This window comes from Crinia signifera, chromosome 1, assembly GCF_055691185.1.
Source record: "Crinia signifera chromosome 1, ASM5569118v1, whole genome shotgun sequence".
NCBI lineage: Eukaryota > Metazoa > Chordata > Amphibia > Anura > Myobatrachidae > Crinia > Crinia signifera.
In genome coordinates this window covers 40,986,281-41,005,533 of record NC_139217.1, presented here as the reverse complement: position 1 = coordinate 41,005,533, position 19,253 = coordinate 40,986,281, and positions in this window count along the sequence as shown.

The window sequence follows — 19,253 nt, the reverse complement described above, 5'->3', positions numbered from 1 at the left end:
AAAATCCCAGTGATTTTGGGCTCAAAACCAAGGATCCTGTCGATCCCGGGATCAGGGCTGCCATCACAAATTGTGGGGCCTGGGACTGACAAAATGTGCAGAGCCCCCATAGGGGAAAGGTAGGGCACATAGGTAGGTGGAGCTGTAGATAATGTAGGAGGAGGAGCTGTAGCAGAAGTGGGGCATTATATACTTCACCATTCCAAAAAAAGGCTGTGGGCTGGCATGTCGGAAACGGCCGGTAGTTGGTATGCAGCTGGCGGCAATGGCGTATCCAGAACAAAATGACAGGGGGGCACCATGATAGGGGATGGCGGAGGGGGGTGTAATTTATGAGTGTGACACAGGTGTGCAGTATAACGCTGATATTCTTTTTGAATGCACTTATGATGGGGGGCGGGTAGCTGCACTGCAGAGGCGCAGAGCCTCTGACAGTATTACAGACACCCTGCGCTCCTCTGAAAATGGCCGCCACCACAGAGAAGACCCTCTAGAAGGAATCCTGAACCTCTGGCATCTGTTGCCCTGACAGACACTAGAGGTGCAGGAGGACCATTAGCGACTGTCTACTTTGCGTTGTTGGCCATCTTCGGAGGAGTGCAGGGTCTCTAATAATGTCAGAGACCCTGCGATCCCTCCCGTGCAATAAAAAGATGTAACTGACCCTTCGAAACGAGCATTTAACTTCCCCTGGGTAATGAGCATTCAACTCCCTCTAGGCAATGAGCATGTAATATCCTATGGCAACAACCATGTAATCCCCTGGCAATGAGCATGGAACCCCTGGCAACAGGCATGTAACCCCCTACGGCAATGAGCATGCTCCCTTGGCAACAAGCATGTTATCCCCCATGTCCTAGCAACATGAATGTAGATAAGCAGCACTTATGTGCCTAACAATGCGATTAATCGCGATTAAAATTTGTAATCGTTGCCCAGCGTCGTTTCAGTAAAACTGAATGTGAAAACTGAAAATGTAACAAGGATTCCTCTTGGTTCTCTCATTTAGCTGATGCACTTCTAATCTTTGTAAAATATTTGTTCTACGCATTTATTTATGTTCATTGTATGAACCTTGTACCGGCCACAGCAGGACCCTGAAGGGAGGGCGCAGTTATTTTTTGGATATCCCACATCAGAGTTTTGATCCGTGGTGGAGAAAATGAAATGATAACATTATTGTCAGTGGGGTAAATGACTCCAGAAATAGCTCAATATTCCACGTTTGATGCTTAACTTTCTAGACCTTTGGGGTTTTCAGAATTACTTTATTTTATTTGACAGAAGGTTGGCTAAATTATAGCCTTTTCCCAATTGTTTTTAAATTATAGTTGTATCAAATGTTATAATAATAATAATTCTTTTTTTTTATTATTTGGCGGCTTCCACACAATAGGAATCAAAATACTTCACATACTGTATAACCCGGGGATGAGGCAGTTATTCTCAGAAAAGGGGTCAATGTACTAAGCATTTGAGAGAGATAAAGTGGAGATAAAATACCAACCAATCAGCTCCTACATGTCATGTTTGAAAACCGACAGTTACGGTTGGTACTTTATCTCTCTTCAACCAGCCGGGTTTTTTTTTTAAATCCGGCCTGTAACATGGCATTTAGGAGCTGATTGGCTACTACTTTATCTCTCTCTCCATTTTAACTATGACTTAGTAAACAGTCCCCTAAAAACTGTGACAATCAAATACACACTAGGGTCCATTATCGCCAACAGTTGATTAACCTACAGATGGATCCGGCTCCATCTGTTCCCGGCGCCCCCCCAGATCTCCTTCACTGGCGAGTGCCGGTGATAGGGACTGGGACGCACGCGCGTCCCAGTATCACGGCAGCTGGGCAATGTCTCCCTGCCCGTCTTTGTTTCAGGGAGACGCTACCCAGTTGGGGGGGGTCGGGGTGGCGAGGGGGACCGGCGGCAGGCTCCGTTGCCATGGGGCGTGCAAATGTCTCGTGCGCGCGCGTCCCTGGCGGTAGCCGTTCGCTGGCGGGGGCTGGCGATAGAATCGTCAGCCTCTGCAAAGATGTAGCCTGCTCCATCTGGTCCAGTGTGTTTTTCAAGTCTGGGAGGAAACTGAAGGGAATCCGTTCAAATATGTTGAGTACATACAAACTTCACACACATAAAGACTTCTGAAAAGTGTACACAAGACCCCAGTACTTCGAGAAAGCCACTCTGACCACCATGCTATATTTTTACCCACCATCAATAACTTAACAACCAATAGCACATTTATCATCACATAGCCGTCTGCTTGGTATCCTGGACTCATTCAAAGTTCTACAGCGAGCAAGAGAGCGGCTTATACAAGCGATGCTTAGAAGTCAGTTTCATTGTTATGCTGATGAGGTAGAGAGAGGGGATTATACAAAATATTGCCCTCCGAGGGGCTGCTGAAGTCAATGTCAGCCTCTTGTGGGAATTCACAGTCACCGCCATTGCCGCTGGGATTTCTGTGACGTCCAGGAGCTGAGAGTGAGGCGGCGCCATTTTACTCAGTCTCAGCTCCTAAATAAGTGGCGCCGGCAGCGTGTGACTGGCTGGCAGCGGGCTTTGAGCTGTGTGGCGCCGGACAATATCAGTTATTGTGAACTTATACTTCTAAACCACTAGTTCCCAACCCTGGTCCTCAAGTACACCCCAACAGTGCATGTTTTCCAGGTCTCCACACAGAATCACAAGTGCTATAATTAGCTCCACCTGTGGATCTTTTCAAATGTGCCTGAATAATGAGTGCACCTGCCGGGTGACCTGGAAAACGTGCACTGTTGGGGGTACTTGAGGACCAGGGATGGGAACCGCTGTTCTAAACAATAGCACTATGGACCTGATTCAGACTTGATCACTAATCTGCAAATTTTTGGAGCCCAGCGATCTAGTAAACACCGACTTCGCAGCCGTGAACCACAGGGAAATCCGTTCGCAGCCAAGTCAAGACTGACTCAGCGCGGCCATGGCTGTGGTTAGATGAAGGCCACTGCTGATGTCAGCGGCCCTCCCAACCAACTGCTTTTTCCGAGGCACTGCCAGAAGACATCCAGGTCATCCCCCAGTTTGAATCACCAAACCACCGACATTACTATCCAGCAGTGTTGATGGGGTTCTGTAAACTGTCATCTGTCTTTGGGCCAGTGTTCTCACCAGAGAACAATGGCCCTGACAGATCACTCAGCACACAGCGCTGGTACAACGCTGTGTGCTCAGCGATCTTGAGGAGCGTTCTGAGCAATCTAGCATTGCTCACAGCATTCAGCCGAATCTCCCCGTGTGTAGGCCCCTTAAGAAACGAAAAAGTAGAGGCTTTTCTACATGACAGTATACTTTGGTTCTAAACTTATGAACAATCTATTGGATGTTAATAGTCATCCGCTAGTCACTTATGTGCCGTTTGTCCTGTTTGCGGCGGTGAAAGAGGCTTTTGGTGCCTCTGCTTTCCAGCAAGGGCTGTTTCCCAGACACCTCGCTGCCAAAGGGGTTAAGTATTTTCTTTCTATCTCTATGTTTTCAACGACAGAGCAGCAAAGAGAAAGGGTCAATGCCAGTTTACAGGGGAGGAAAAGGCACCCTATGAAAGAAACCTGGAGTCATTGCCAAGAGTCTTTGGGAAGGAAGTATTACCGTATAAAGGACAAAGTTGCTTGAAAGTGTAATTAAGGTAAAGAGACAGTTCATTTGCAAAACATGGGATCTTTTTACTAAGTGGAGCCAGTTTTTATCTGCTAAGTAACCTTGACGGCTTTGTCTTCCTATTCTATTTGATGGGCGTCCGGTTACCTCTCAGTAATTGGAAAGGAGAAAGCAGGACACAATAGGGAGTCAGATGCGAACTCTCACATGCTCCCAGCTCTCAGGTCCTTAAGGTGGGACTAAATCAGAAAGCAGTATCCTTCTGTATCTGTAGTATATATTGTTCACCTGTAAGTCAGAATGAGAGTGGTGTATTTTTAATTATTATTTGTTAAGTTATAGTAGTTAATATTGTTTATTTTTATGTACTACCTCTCAATGCACTGGCTGAAGCCACATGACACATTTTCTCAGTGGGATCTTAAAGTCATTAACAAGCTAAAATTGCAGTCAGTTAAGCTGCTGGTCCACTTTGAATAATAATAATAATAAACAGGAGTTAAAGTGAGGGGGAACGGGGTGGAACTGAGTTCCACCACCTCTAATGGTGAGGTGGAACATTTTAATCTCCACATAATTCTCACAGAAAAGCATTCTAATTTGCAAGGGGATGCCAAAAACCCTACCACTGGCCCTGTCTCTGCCTAATGGGGGGAGGGGGTATTATTAGGTGGCATAGAGAAATGAGTTCCCCCACCTCTGCATGACCACTTTATGCCCTGATAATAATAATAATAATAATAATAATAATAATAATCATCATTATTTATTATTTTTAATAATACAGTACTAATTATTCTCCTTCTCCTTCTTCTTCTCCTTCTTCTTCTCGTTCTCCTTCTCCTTCTTCTTCTTCTTTTTCTTATTATTATTATTTGTATATACCCAGGTTTAGTCTCCCATATCTGAAATGCTGGGGGCCAGTAGTATTTTGGATTTTGCATGATTCCGTAGTTCAGAAAATTTGCATACCCTAATGACATTTCTTTGGGATGGGACAGCAGTCTAAACAAAAAATGCATTTGCTGTATGTGTCGTATACACCTTATACACATAGTCTTACAATATTTGTAATAATTATGTGCCTATAAGTATGGTTTGTTTTTTTGTACACTGAACCTTGGAAAGCAAAGATGTGACATATGTTACCTATATTAAAAAAAAATTGATTGAGGAATATTTTGATCATCAGAATGCGAGGTATGCAGGACCTAAGTGTATGTGTGTGTATATATGTATATATATTATAACTTTTTTTGTAAACTTCAGCACTCTAATTTAACCTCAATGAAGTGTGTGCAGCCTTGTCTCATGGTCCCTATATATATATATATATATATATATATATATATATATATATATATATATATATATATATATATATATATACATACATATTTCCACCCTTTTTTAAGTACTTAATAAGTACTTAATTATTATTTTGTCTTAGTTTTATTTCATTTATTCATTTTTGTGGTATATAAATTAATATTAATAGAAATTTAATTAATTTGTTTTTAACTGTTTTGATATAGTTTTGATATAGTTATTTTTTAAAGATATTTTCTATGTGTTGACAGCGTGTGTTTTAAAAAAATAATTTCTATTTTAGTTTTCATTAAACACATTTTTTTAAAATACTTTTTTCTGTACTCTTAATTATTTTTTCACACATATAGTAGTACACCCTCAAGAAATAATTACTGAAATATCTCCTACATTGCATTTTTTGCTATTACCATATGTTATTTGTTTATCTTATTCAGGTTATAATAATGTATTTGTTGTTTAAGTTGCAGTATGTGCTACTGTACAGTATTTTTATAAATGCTGAATTTTTTTTTTTACTTTGTTTTAGTCGACAATAACAGCTTTCCTTGGACATGGCAAAAATATTTTAAGCTTTCACCATATTTTTGTCTATTCTTCTAAATTGAAGAATAAACTATAATTAATCATATAGAAAAATACATGGATTTTTTTTTTGTTTAACTGACACCCAAAATGGGGTCTGAGGTTACCTGTAATTTCTGCAAAGCAAACTGTGCACCTTCTCCATATGTGCACAGCATTTGGTGATCTAAAGGAAAGCAGTGTGTTAATTATTATCAGTTAAGCCCTGTAGTAAATTCATGTTATAATTAAATATGATCTATCTATAAAAAAGATTTGTTTATAATGTATCTATAAATCCATTGGAATTATAAAGTACATATGAAAATTCTAACAATGCTACTGAAGATATGTCTATTTGTATCTCAATATTTAAAACTGATAATCAGCAATATCATCTACAATAACTTAATATAATAAAAGGAAAATATTTATATACTGTTATCAGAACAACAAAAAAATGTATAATTTTTTTTGTTCTACAGAGCTGCCTTATAACAACTTTGTAGATTTACTAAAACATTTTATATGGCAAAAAAGACAGACAAATAATATAATGGGAAAAATTATATTAAAGGAAGATGATAAATAATTCAGTATATTATTACTATGGTAATATTTCAATCTTTTGATACATTCCTATTAGTGTCAAAATATTAAGATGGTATATACAAAAATACACTTTTTTTAACCAATAATATTTCTATAAGTTAGATTTGTTTAATTCCCTTGAATTTGAATAACCCCAAATTACTGTTGTTCTGTGATGATGTGTCCAAATATGTAGAAAAAAAACCTACATGGATAAAAATCCCCAGTGAAATTGCATTATGACACTGGGGTTTTTTCTGGTTACTGGTTGTAATATCTGATGGACCTATTGTTTATAGAATTTATGACAGTGTTTTATATTCCATGTGGGTTTTGTTCATAGAACCATAGATGTTTAACTGCCATATATATATTGCAATTATTTTAGGGTCTTAGTACGTAAATCTGAAATCTATAAATATTGAAATAGGTGCATTCCACGGCAGAAGTGGTTATATCCAATTGAAAGCTACAAATGGAGAAAATTAGTATTGACGGTTGACGATTTGATCATACCATAATAATTAGGCTGATTAAGGGTCTAGGTGGGTAGAATTGTTGCTAAATAAAAGCAAGCAGTTCAGGGCACTGTTGCTAGATCTCTCAATACCAGTGGTCCTCAAACTATTTTGCTCTGGGACCCCATCAGACAATAAAAATAATTCCAGGATCCAAGCAAGTGACTGCTGAAGGTCATCACATCACATGTGTAGTCAGCAGACAGCACATACATGGCAGAATTGTGGAGGCACAACATGATGGGAGGAGTCTAATATACCATAACCCATCACATCACACATGTAGCCAGCAGACAGCACATACATGCCAGAATTGTGGAGGCACAACATGATGGGAGGAGTCTAATATACCATAACCAATCACATCACACGTGTAGTCAGCAGACAGCACATACATGGCAGCATTGTGGTGGCGCAAAATGATGGGAGGAGTCTAATATACCATAACCAATCACATCACACGTGTAGTCAGCAGACAGCACATACATGGCAGAATTGTGGTGGTGCAAAATGATGGGAGGAGTCTAAAATAACAGGCAACAGATTTTCTAGACTCCTTGAATCACAGACTGAGATTAGAAAAGTCATCAGCCTGATGGTCAACAACATAGAGGTGCGACCCCACGCTGAGAAGGTCATGACCCACAGTTTTGAGAACAACTGCTCTATAGTATATAAAATATAAATGAGTGCTTTAGCCCCTGAAGCACAGTATCGATTAAGATTGCTTTTCATCATTTAGGAATTGGGTCCCCGCTTCATACTGTGCATGCAGTTATTGATGGTATATCAAATTGAACTGCATGTACAGATGATGGGGGCCGATACCATCGTTCGTCAATTGTATTTTACACACTGGGTGATATATTCAACAATACAGCTCAGAATGGCCAAAATGAGCGATATAATTTAAAACATAGTACAGGTATAGTGTGTATGCACCTTAAAGCCGCATACACACGCAAGACGATTTGCTTCGGAAGCGACATAATAAACAATAATGTCAGATCTCCTGGGGGAACTATACAGCGCATACACACTGAATGATATTATTATTATGATATCGTACAGTGACATCACCCGTCCCCCACTCCTATCATGGCTCATTGGTGATATAGTCAACATTGAGCATGCAGTACAACGGATGGATGAGCGGGGGAATGCATCATTATCAATACTGAGGGTACGCACTGAACGATGTTATAAACAATGTCAATCACAAGGGCGGAAATGAATGATATCATTTAGAATATCGCTTAGTGTGTAAGGGCCTGGTGAGGATATCCCAATATTCTTAGCATTGCAAAATATATGTGCTACAGTACATAATAAATAATACAATTATAATGATAAATATATTTTTTCTTTCTCAATCTAATATACGCACAGTTATATTATTTATTACTTTGCAAAGTGTTACTGTATCTGGATCTCGGTGGAGTGTCCTATCATTTCAATTCAAATATAAAATGTTTCTTTTTATTGAGACCTATTAGAGAAAGAGCACTATATATATATATACAGTATATAAATAAAATTATTATTATTGCCTGCGGACTATTTGGGCCATACAGTAATAGCGGGTAGTAATAATATTAATACTGTACTGGTTATTATTCCTTTGGGAGGGGACTTGTGGCACATGTCACCCACTACCCGTCCTGGGAATTAGGATGAGCTGCAGAGCGATACTGCAAGGAACTGACGGCATTCGTACAGCACACGTGTAATTGTGAACAGCTTGGCCATGGCACCCTCTGACCGCACCGGTGCCTGCTTGCACTTAGCCACTGACGCATGCTGAACGACTAAAGCTAGACCAGATGCCTCATCACATTTTCTACGGTGACATTCCAGCTGTACGCTGAAGTATCTGTATTGGGAGGGAGGGAGAGGCGCTGGTTGGAAGGTTAGTGGCTTAGCGGTAAGACACAGATCCTGGCACTGATCTATGTCACATGATAGAGAACGCCTTTCCTCCATGCTTCTCCTCCCTGCATTGCGCACATTACGGCCCACATCTCTTCCAACTGATCGAAACAAGAACCCCCCTTCCCGGCTTAGAATCTGTTGAATGAGTCAATAACATATCATATGCACTATTATTTTGCATATAGGGTGAATACTGGCCGCTTTTGCATGTAGCCCACATATACCGGACAGCTATACAGCCATACAGACTAAATTGTATGTATATTTCATGGTTCTATGTAACCAGCTGCTGAGATTATTAACTTTCTGTATTCTGAATATGGATAGCAGGGTTGGTGTAACGGTTAGCATGGGTTTGATGCCCACCAAGACCCTATATCTGTGGAGTTTGTATATTCTCCCCGTGCTTGCGTGGGTTTCCTCCGGGTAGTCCGCTTTCCTCTCACAATCCAAAAACATACTGGAAGGCTAATTGGCTCTTGACGCTCGCGCGCCCCATGGCCAACGTCCGCCACCTTCCCCTTGTTGCCAATGGTCCCCCTCGCCGCTCCAACCCCCCCCCGCGTCCCAGTGCAATGGAGTCCCTGTCCACCGGCGCTCGCCAGAGGGGAGGTTCCGGCGGGCGCCGAGCAAAGTTGACAAGGGCTCCATCTGTACATGTGTTTAGGGCTATATATACATGGGCTATTAGGGAATGCTAAAACTGGCAAGGCATGCTGGGATGTGTAGTTTTGAAACAGCTGGAGAGAATCAGTTTGGTCATTCCTGGGCTCAGTGTTTCTTATCTGCCGCCGGCCCATTCTATGTTTCTCTGTAGGCCCAGTGTGTACAGCCGCAATCGTTATCTTTATTTGCAAGGTGCCACAGAACTCCACCCAAAAATATATCTAAACATTCAATAAAATGTATAAATGGAAACCAGATAAACAGCTCGGTCGGGAGCGTACAGTATAATACATCCATTGCTACTCTCATTGGCAGCATTATCCCACCCAGCAGAAACGGGATCCACTGTACAACGTTATATCATCCAGCTACGGCGCAGCAAATGACTGAACAATGGCTGATTCACACAGACACGTCTCGCCAGGCTTCAGACACAGAGCATCAGCTCGGTAAGCAGACGGTCATATGAAATCACATTCTGGAAAGAGATTACAAGCTAACAAACTGCTTCAAGTTACAGCCAGTCTGCGCGCGGAGAGTAACACCAAAAAGTCAGGAGTGCCTAAGTGACACCAACACCGCAGGGAGATAACGCGGCCATTCTGTAAGTAACAAAGGCGCTCTGGCCTGCGCACTCTTATCATATGGTGTACAGACCCATCTAATAGCAAGGCCCACTATTCCTTATACAGAGGTGTGGACTATAGTTATTCCTCTGTCATCTATCTCTGCCATAAATGCCATGTGCAGAAGGAAGATATAGGCCCTTATTCTGGTTGGTGCGGATATATCCGCGTGCGTTCGGGCCGCCGATGTTTTGTGTCTGCGCATGTGCAGAGGCGTCTCTGCGCATGTGCGAGCGGGGCGTACGGCCAAATCCCGCATGATATGTGAACACTCCGAACAGGGGGTGGAGAGGGGCGTGAAGGGCTATTTGTGCTCATTACCATATGCATACGCCCCGCGTTTAATGGGTGTTCCTATGCAAACGCTGGGCGTACGTATGGTAATGCGGCCGTGACGCACGTGTAGGGGGCGGACATATGACATCGCCGGATGTCAGCTGCCCACCCAGATCCCTGCTTTTGCACAGAAAAATGTCCGTGTGGTCTGAGGTTGCGACCATCGAATGATGGGGGAGGTTCCCTTAGATGGAGGAGGCGTATTCCGTGTAAAATACACGTGCGGTCCGTTCGGCCAGCTTCTTACCGCGTACGGACGGAGTTGGCGATCCGTATGGAAGGCGGGGTTTCGCACGCACGGTCCTGGCCGCATAATCGGATCCGGCCGCACCGACCAGAATAAGGCCCATAGTAATTGGGTTTGGGAATCATCTTCAAAATATAGTCAGTGAATCAGGAAAATCCTTCAGTATGTGAGTCTGATCTCCGAAGCTTTAAGATCTGCACATGCATAGAAGCTGTGTAGACCCGGGGCGGCTATGTCACTTGCGGTGACCTGATAGATGCCACATGATTGGAGCGTTCCAGGGACCAGGGGGTGTCTGCCACATTGTCAGAGCATGCCATAGCTAGTGGCTGCATGAGTGGTATAAGTCCGTCCCAGTTGCCCAGAGGCAATATTGGTGCCCCCAAAATAGCTCAATCAGTACGGTTACAAAAACAAAATAAATCTCTGCACTCCAACTCGGATGCTGCAGGGTGCCTGGTAGTACCACCCTCTACAAATAAGACACAATGAGAAAAAGAATTAGGAACCCACGCTTCCTATTGGGGTAGGTGATGATGTGTTGGGTAGTCCTGATTTTTAATTCTCTTCTTTTATGGTGAAGTTCTTGACCTCAGAAGAAAAAAATCTCATGCAGACTTAATGATGGAAAATATGTGGTAAATTTAGCCAATAAATATGTGCCCGTACCATATGGGGGCCTCTCCTAGGCCAAGTAATATGACGTAGATCGGAGGTCACACTTAATAATCTGTTCCTTTTTTGATTCCTTCCAGTTTCCTTTAGAGATATAAGCACAGAGAGCTCATAGCGTAAAAAGTATAGTTGTCTGTCTCCAGTAAAACAGGTCATGGGTTCTAATAAAGGGTGTGATTATGTTAGGAGGTGGAGTCAGCCACAGAAGCGATAGCAATGGCTTTCAACTAACTGATTCAAACTGGCAGGGGAAGAGAGGTGACCCCTTGGGAACAGGAGCCTGGCAGCAGATGACTCCATTGCCTCCCAGAGATACACTCCTGCCCAGCCTAATTCCGCCAATCATTATAGACACACTCCTGCCCAGCCTCAGTCCTCCAATCATTATAGATACACTCCTGCCCAGCCTCATTCCTCCAATCATTATAGACACACTCATGCCCAGCCTCAGTCCTCCAATCTTTATAGATACACTCCTGCCCAGCCTCAATCCTCCAATCACTATAGATACACTCCTGCCCAGCCTCAGTCCTCCAATCATTATAAATACACTCCCACCCCTGCTCAGTCCTCCAATCATTATAGACACACTCCTACCATGCTCAGTCCTCCAATCATTATAGACACACTCCTACCATGCTCAGTCCTCCAATCATTATATATACACACCTGCTCAGCCTCATTCCTCCAATCATCATAGACACACTCCTGCCCAGCCTCAGTCCTCCAATCATAATAGGCCCAGCCTCAGCCCTCCAATCATTATAGACTCACTCCTGCCCAGCTTTAGTCCTCCAATCATTATAGATACAATGATACACCCCTGCCCAGCCTCATTCCTCCAATCATTATAGACACAATCCTGCCCAGCCTCAGTCCTCCAATCATTATTGGTGCACTCCTGCCCAGCCTCAGTCCTCCAATCATTATAGATACACTCCTGCCCAGCCTCATTCCTCCACTTATTATAGATACACTCCTGCCCAGCCTCAGTCCTCCAATCATTATAGATACACTCCTGCCCAGCCTCATTCCTCCAATCATTATAGATACACTCCTGCCCAGCCTCATTCCTCCAATCATTATAGATACACTTCTGCCCAGCCTCACTCCTGACTCCACACCATTCCAAAAGGCTATAATAAAGTGTGCACAGAAATCCTTTACAGTTACACGAATCGTTTGGACCCTGCCTAAATGTAAGGGTGGAGTAGGAGGTGGAGTACAGTATAATTGTAGTTGATTGGGGGTTGTTCATGCTCAAGCTATGGAAAAGAGTGCCTGCGGTCTACAGGAAATGTACATCTGCACTGTTTCCAAGTTCATAACAACATTAAAGGAAATAAATGACAAATCAGCAGCCCCACATGTTAAATAACAGTCCTTCCTCTATGGTTGCTTAGGCCAAGCAAAGCAAGAGTCACCCCTAACCGTGCACCTCTCTCCCCCATTATCCCCCCCCCCTCTTGACACCAGTTAATATCATTAGACTGAACTCCTGAACTGCCTCTGAACTTAAAAGGACCCCAATTTTAGAAAAATCCTTTTTACAACTTTTTACGGCCTCGCATGACAAGTATTGTCATTTATGGCTCTGTGCCTGTTCCTTAAGTGTGGTAAGTGATGTATTGTGCCTAGAATATAGCAGCAGCGCCATCCATCACGCAGGTCTCTGGACCCCAGATGGGAGTACTGGAACTGTGATAAAGTTTTAAGCGTTGGCTGGCTTCTTCATAACACTTTATTTGTTTAAACAGGTTGAGTTCTGAATGAAATCCCTTTCCGCATGTGAGAGGATTATTCCTGCCACATATAAACCACCAGATGTAGACTTAAAAGACATAACTCCTGTGTAGTTGGAGAGGCCGCAGAACTATCACTTTCTAATTGTGTTTGTCTGCGTTTATGGATGCGGCCATATATAAAACACTCAATGTAGCAGCAGTCCCTTGAATTGGGGAACGGTGACAATCCTTGTCAGGTCCTCCGCTTACAAAGGGGCTGCTAACGCTGTGTGCGCATCATTGTTTATCTTCCCCGGGTGCTGTAACATTGCTGTTACCTTCAGCCTAATGCACCACTTTTTAAAACTCCACCCAAAGGGTGTGTCTAGCTCCACCTCTGGGTGTGTCTAAGCTTGAACGGCTGCTGCTAAATATTTCTCTGTAACACCAGAAGCAATATACAGTATTTGGGGATTTTTGCAATTATAGGAACTAACGTTGCTGCCCTGCAATACTGAATTTCTTTTTTGCACTATTCGCGTTGATGTTTTTTCCTCACGCGGCACAATATACACAATAAATGCAATTGCTATGCAATAAAGTCCAAATGCAGTTTGACTTCATGTGAATTTTTACTTATGATCGTCTCGTGGGGAAAAAAAAAACTGATTTTTTTTTACATTTATTTTTGTATTTTTTTGTATTGACCTACTGGCGTGTTTAACTAAAGATTACTAATAACTGATTCCTCCATAAACACACTAGCAGCAGTAGGAGATGACACAGATTACAGGGGTCAGGCAAACACTATGTCTACTGGCAGGGGTCCTACAAGGTTTTTCAGATAGTTGAAAGCAAAAGGCATAAGTCTTGCTAGTGGCTGCAGCAAATCATTGTCCTTGCCTAGAAATTCCTTGGTGGAGCCCTGGCTGCAGTGAAGAATACGAAGATTCAGGAGATTTGATTAATGATGAAAGGCAGCGGGAGATAACTGTACTCTTCAGCAGGATTTGGGAGGGTAGGAAATTACAGGATGGGCTAATGGTATATAATATATTACATTTGTGATTACGGACATTTATTTGATTCTTAAACTCTGAAAATACACATTAAAGGGAAGACTACATACATACATACACTCCACCATCTGAAGGGCAGAAATAGGTGAAAATTCGGAAAGGAGGCGTGGTCATGGGTAAAGGGGGCGTGGTCATTCCTCCTTTCCTATACTTTCAATGGACAGTTAGACATCCATAAACACATCCATAAACCCATAAAAATTCACATAAAGTCAAATTGCATTTGGAACTTATTGCATAGGCATTGCAAAGCCCTTTTTGGCTGGTACAGGCCATAAAAAGGGTACAGTACCGGCCATAATGGTACAGTTTAAGGGTATGCCGCATATAGAGAATATAGGGGATGATTCAGCATGGCATGGTAAGCAGCACAAGTTTGCTGCTTACCGAGCGGTTAAACGCCACCTGCTGGGCAAGCGAATGCCCGTTCCTCTTCACCGAGAGAATGGCCGCATTTGGATGTGAATGGATGTGTCCATTGGGATGTGGTCGTACGGCCTTCCAATCATTGTTCGCCTGCTCGCAGAGTCTGATTTGACTTTTAGCTGGACCAGAGATGGCCGAAGAGGCAGGGCCGGTGCAAGGCACCGGAGCGCCCCAGGCGAGTCGGGGTGGGGGCGCCCCGGTGCCGGGGGGGGGGGGTGTACCTGTCCTGCGGCTGTGTATATAAAGCTTGCGGCGGCGGCAGCGGGGGGTCCCTGCAGTCAAGAAATATCAAGCTCTATCCGCCTGGCTACGCGGAAGCGCTTCTGTTGTGAAAACACTGGCCGCACGGAGCACGCTGATTAGCTGAATCTCAGCCAATCAGCGTGCGGCCAGTGTTTCCACAACAGAAGCGCTTCCGTGTAGCCAGGCGGATAGCGCTCGTTAATTCTTGACTGCAGGGACCCCCCGCTGCCGCAAGCTTTATATACACAGCCGCAGGACAGGTACCTCTGCGGCACGGGGGGGGCGAAATGCCGCCCTCCAGTGGCCGGCGCCCTAGGCAAATGCCTAGATTTGGCTAGTGGTGGCGCCGGCCCTGCGAAGAGGGGGCGGGCGCTGATGTCATGTGATGTCAGCTTGGCCACAACTGCATTCGAAAGAAGACATCCAGCGTTTTTCTGGGTGCATCCACCATTTTTGTGGGTGCATCCAGGAAACGCTGGGCGTCCCCATGTGCCATCCCCCTATCAGCCCACTACCTGCCCCCCCCCCCCCCCCCCCTTGTGCAAACACCTAAGCGACTGTGGTAGTCGCCAAATGTGTTCACACAGCAGCCCTGCACATGCGTAACATGTGTATTTTGGCTGATAACCATGTGTAGAGCCACACCATTTGTCTTTGACCTGAATTTTTGCTTGGCCAATCCAAGCTGAATCCCCCAAATAGAGGGGGACTTAATGGCAAAAGAGCTTTGACATGTTAAAATAGAGTACAGCACTACAGTATACTGTACTACCGCACAGAGGTTTGGCTCATTACTGTATCATTACTGTATCTGAGGCCAGTTTCACCACACGTACATCTAAGCCATGTCATCTTTGGCCAGGGCTCGCCAGAGCCTCCCCTCTGGCGAGCACCGGTGGACAGGGGCCACACTGAACTGGGACCCATGTATGTCTCAGGCACACGCGCGTCCCAATCCTCCGTCGGCGGGGCAGCAGCATCCTGCCCGTCTCCTCTTCAGGGAGATGGGCAGGGTTAGGGGGTGGTCCGGGAATTGAAGGGGACCGGCGGCTGTAGCAGGGGAGGCGGCGGGGACCCGGGGCAAGCTCCGTTACCATGGGGCGCGCAAATGTCTCATGCGTGCGCGCTCCCTGGCGGGAGCCGGCGGCTGGTGGGGGCTGGCAAAAGTATCGCCAGCCCCTGCAAAGATGAAGCTAGCCTCATCTTTCGGAAAATGGCTGCTTTACCCAGTGCAACCGCACCTTAGGACAGGCCGTGACACATTCATGGCACTCCCAGATCTGTCTAGTTACTCCCTTATTCCCAAGAATGGGCAGGATACATGCAGACTGCAACTCGGACATATGCACAGACTTAAAACATCGGATGCTTGCTTCCGCCATTGACTGTGTGCCCCGCTCTGAATGAGGCCCATTGTCTCATGTGTACTGATCAGCTGGTGAGCGATGAGGTGACACAATGTTGTACTGCACCCTTCTGGTTGCCGAATCATCTCCCATTTGTACTCCTCTAAGGTAAGGGTGCTCTAATGAGTAAATTACCTAAAGTTTCTAAAAATAACAATAGGCGATGTACCGTGCCGCGATATTAGGGTTTCTGTGATGCGGAATAGGGAGATGACCCTCTGCTAAGCAGCAGTATCTAATCATGACCAGAGATAGAATAACACAGGAGAATCCTCACATATGGATATGATGAGCCACCTGGTGTCCACTAAAACAAACTGCACGCAGCCCTCTACACTAGGAGACAGTTCTCAGAACTTGTGTCGAGGAAAAATAGCTGTGTTGCCCCTAGCGACTGCCATAGAAATATTAGAACTGCTAAGTGGATTCTATAGGTAATATGACTTATCTGCTGTTCTTTGTCATAGTAATAAACATCCCCCATTTTTAATACATATTATCATCAAGTTATTTACAACAAAACAATTAAAATTATTTCCCTTTATAAAGTAGAATGATGTGCAAATAAGATGCTACCAAGAGTTATGCAACGCCTGCCTTGACTACCGCGGCCTGACAATACTGAATGATATAAAACCTCACCCTGCCAGCCAGGGTGGCAGAGCACGACAGCAGCTGTGGGTGCATCAGAGGAGCTTTCTACTGCCATTGCCCCACGTGGCGAATGCCATTGGGCCTGTGTCTGTAAGGATTAAGCCCATGGTAATCACTGTGTGGCTATTTATAAGGGCACAATGAGTGACATGATTACTGCTTGCCGTGTCATTGGCCATATAGAATCATAGCTGCCTACCCTCCTGCATTCTGCAGGAGACTCCCTGAAATAGCAGCAATCTCCCTCTCTCCCTCATTAGTCTAGCAATCTCCCTCATGTCACCTACAGTAGCCCACATTACACTGTTACATTTTTTATCGGAAAAAAGGAATGAGAGACAGATACAGTTACATTGAATCATCAGCACCATTTCCCAGCACTTTACCAAGTATTGTATCTCTTACTAACTGCTTTGGGACTCATCTACATTTGGATATAACTCATAATAAAAGATTCCTCTCAGATGTAGCAGTACACACCCACACTTCTAGGTGCCATGTTCACAATCTCTCCATATATGGAACTAGACACGCCCTTTGGGAGGAGCATGACAGGCCCCCTCAATGGGGCGCTTTGCAAAATTCTATTACCAACTATAATCTCCCTGAAACTAGTTTTCAAAAGTATTCAAGTATGTATAGAATTGTACAGTTGTTTAAGCCAAACCATACCGGACATTAGACCCAATAGTGTTATTGCCCCATGAAGTAGGCAGGCACTAGGCCTGAGGAACAGTAGTAGAAATGCATTAGGCCCTGTAGTATTATTGTTATTGTCCCACTAGGCCATGTAGTATTAGTGTTATTGTCCCACTATAGACAGGCACTAGGCCTGAGGTACAGTAGTAGAGATGCATTAGGCCCTGTAGTATTATTGTCCCACTATAGGCAGGCACTAGGCCTGAGGTACAGTATTAGAGATGCATTCGGCCCTGTAGTATTATTGTTATCGTCCCACTATAGGCAGGCACTAGGCCTGAGGTACAGTAGTAGAGATGCATTAGGCCCTGTAGTATTATTGTCCCACTATAGGCAGGCACTAGGCCTGAGGTACAGTAGTAGAGATGCATTAGGCCCTGTAGTATTATTGTCCCACTATAGGCAGGCACTAGGCCTGAGGTATAGTAGTAGAGATGCATTAGGCCCTGCAGTATTAGTGTTACTGTCCCACTATAGGCAGGCACCAGGCCTGAGGTACAGTAGTAGAGATGCATTAGGCCCTGTAGTATTATTGTTATTGTCCCACTATAGGCAGGCACTAGGCCTGAGGTACAGCAGTAGAGATGCATTAGGCCCTGTAGTATTATTGTTATTGTCCCACTATAGGCAGGCACTAGGCCTGAGGTATAGTAGTAGAGATGCATTAGGCCCTGTAGTATTATTGTTATTGCCCCACTATATACAGGCACTAGGCCTGAGGTACAGCAGTAGAGATGCATTAGGCCCTGTAGTATTATTGTTATTGTCCCACTTCAGGCAGGCACTAGGCCTGAGGTACAGTAGTAGAGATGTATTAGGCCCTGTAGTATTAGTGTTATTGTCCCACTAGGCCCTGTAGTATTAGTGTTATTGTCCCACTATAGGCAGGCACTAGACCTGAGGTACAGTAGTAGAGATGTATGAGGCCCTGTAGTATTATTGTTATAAGCTGGCTAAGTAATTATGTTGGTTGGCCTATACCTTAACTTACACTTAAGTGCCTAGAAATAAATCACACAGGACACCTTAACTAAAAATAACGACTCGGACAACCATGGCATAAGTTTAAACTGGTCACATTATTTATTGAGGTGGTATGACCCTTATTTGTCTATCAAAAGGGAAGGCCAAGAAAAGCACTTGAGACCAGCACCAGTCAGAGGTGTATGCCAATGGCAGCAACTACGACGCTCCAATCTAACAAAACACCCCTTACGTGAACTACAGCCTGCACCGTGACGGCGTACCGCCCCTTCTAGGTATGACGCGGACACTTTCAGGAAGTGTCCACCGTCCCTGCCCAATCGGGGACTCGCCCACCGTCCTGGCAAAGGGGGGCCATACCGCACGGTGACCGCCTGACACCTCACCCAACTGCTGGTCGAGAGCGCCTTCTCGCCACTGCCGAGGTTCCCACAAGACACTTCCAGGGTCACCACGCGGAACCAAAGGCCCGCCATCCTCAAACTAGACCCTTATGCCTAAACTAGTCCTTAATCTAAACTTAAAAAAATGTCCCCTAGGAAAACTTCCATGCCCCTGTCTGACAGATGAACTCCGTCCGGCCTGTAATAACTGGCCGTCTCCTTGACTATGGTGGGGTGTCGGACCGCCCTGCCGCCCATGGCCAGTACCCTCCTGGACACCGCATGGTTCACTTTGCACCTGGCCCTCTCTATGGCCACCTCTTTCCTGTATCCCCGCCAGTGAAAGAGGGGAACAATATCTGACCATACAATCTGCAAACCTGGCCAGCTGGACACCATGCGCTCTAGGTCTGCCTTTATATGCAATATAAGGGTAAGCCCAGTGGTCTTCACCAAATCATTGCCTCCAAGGTGTATAACCACAACATCCGGCCGGCCCCACTCACAGACCCTCGCTGATGGAAGACCCC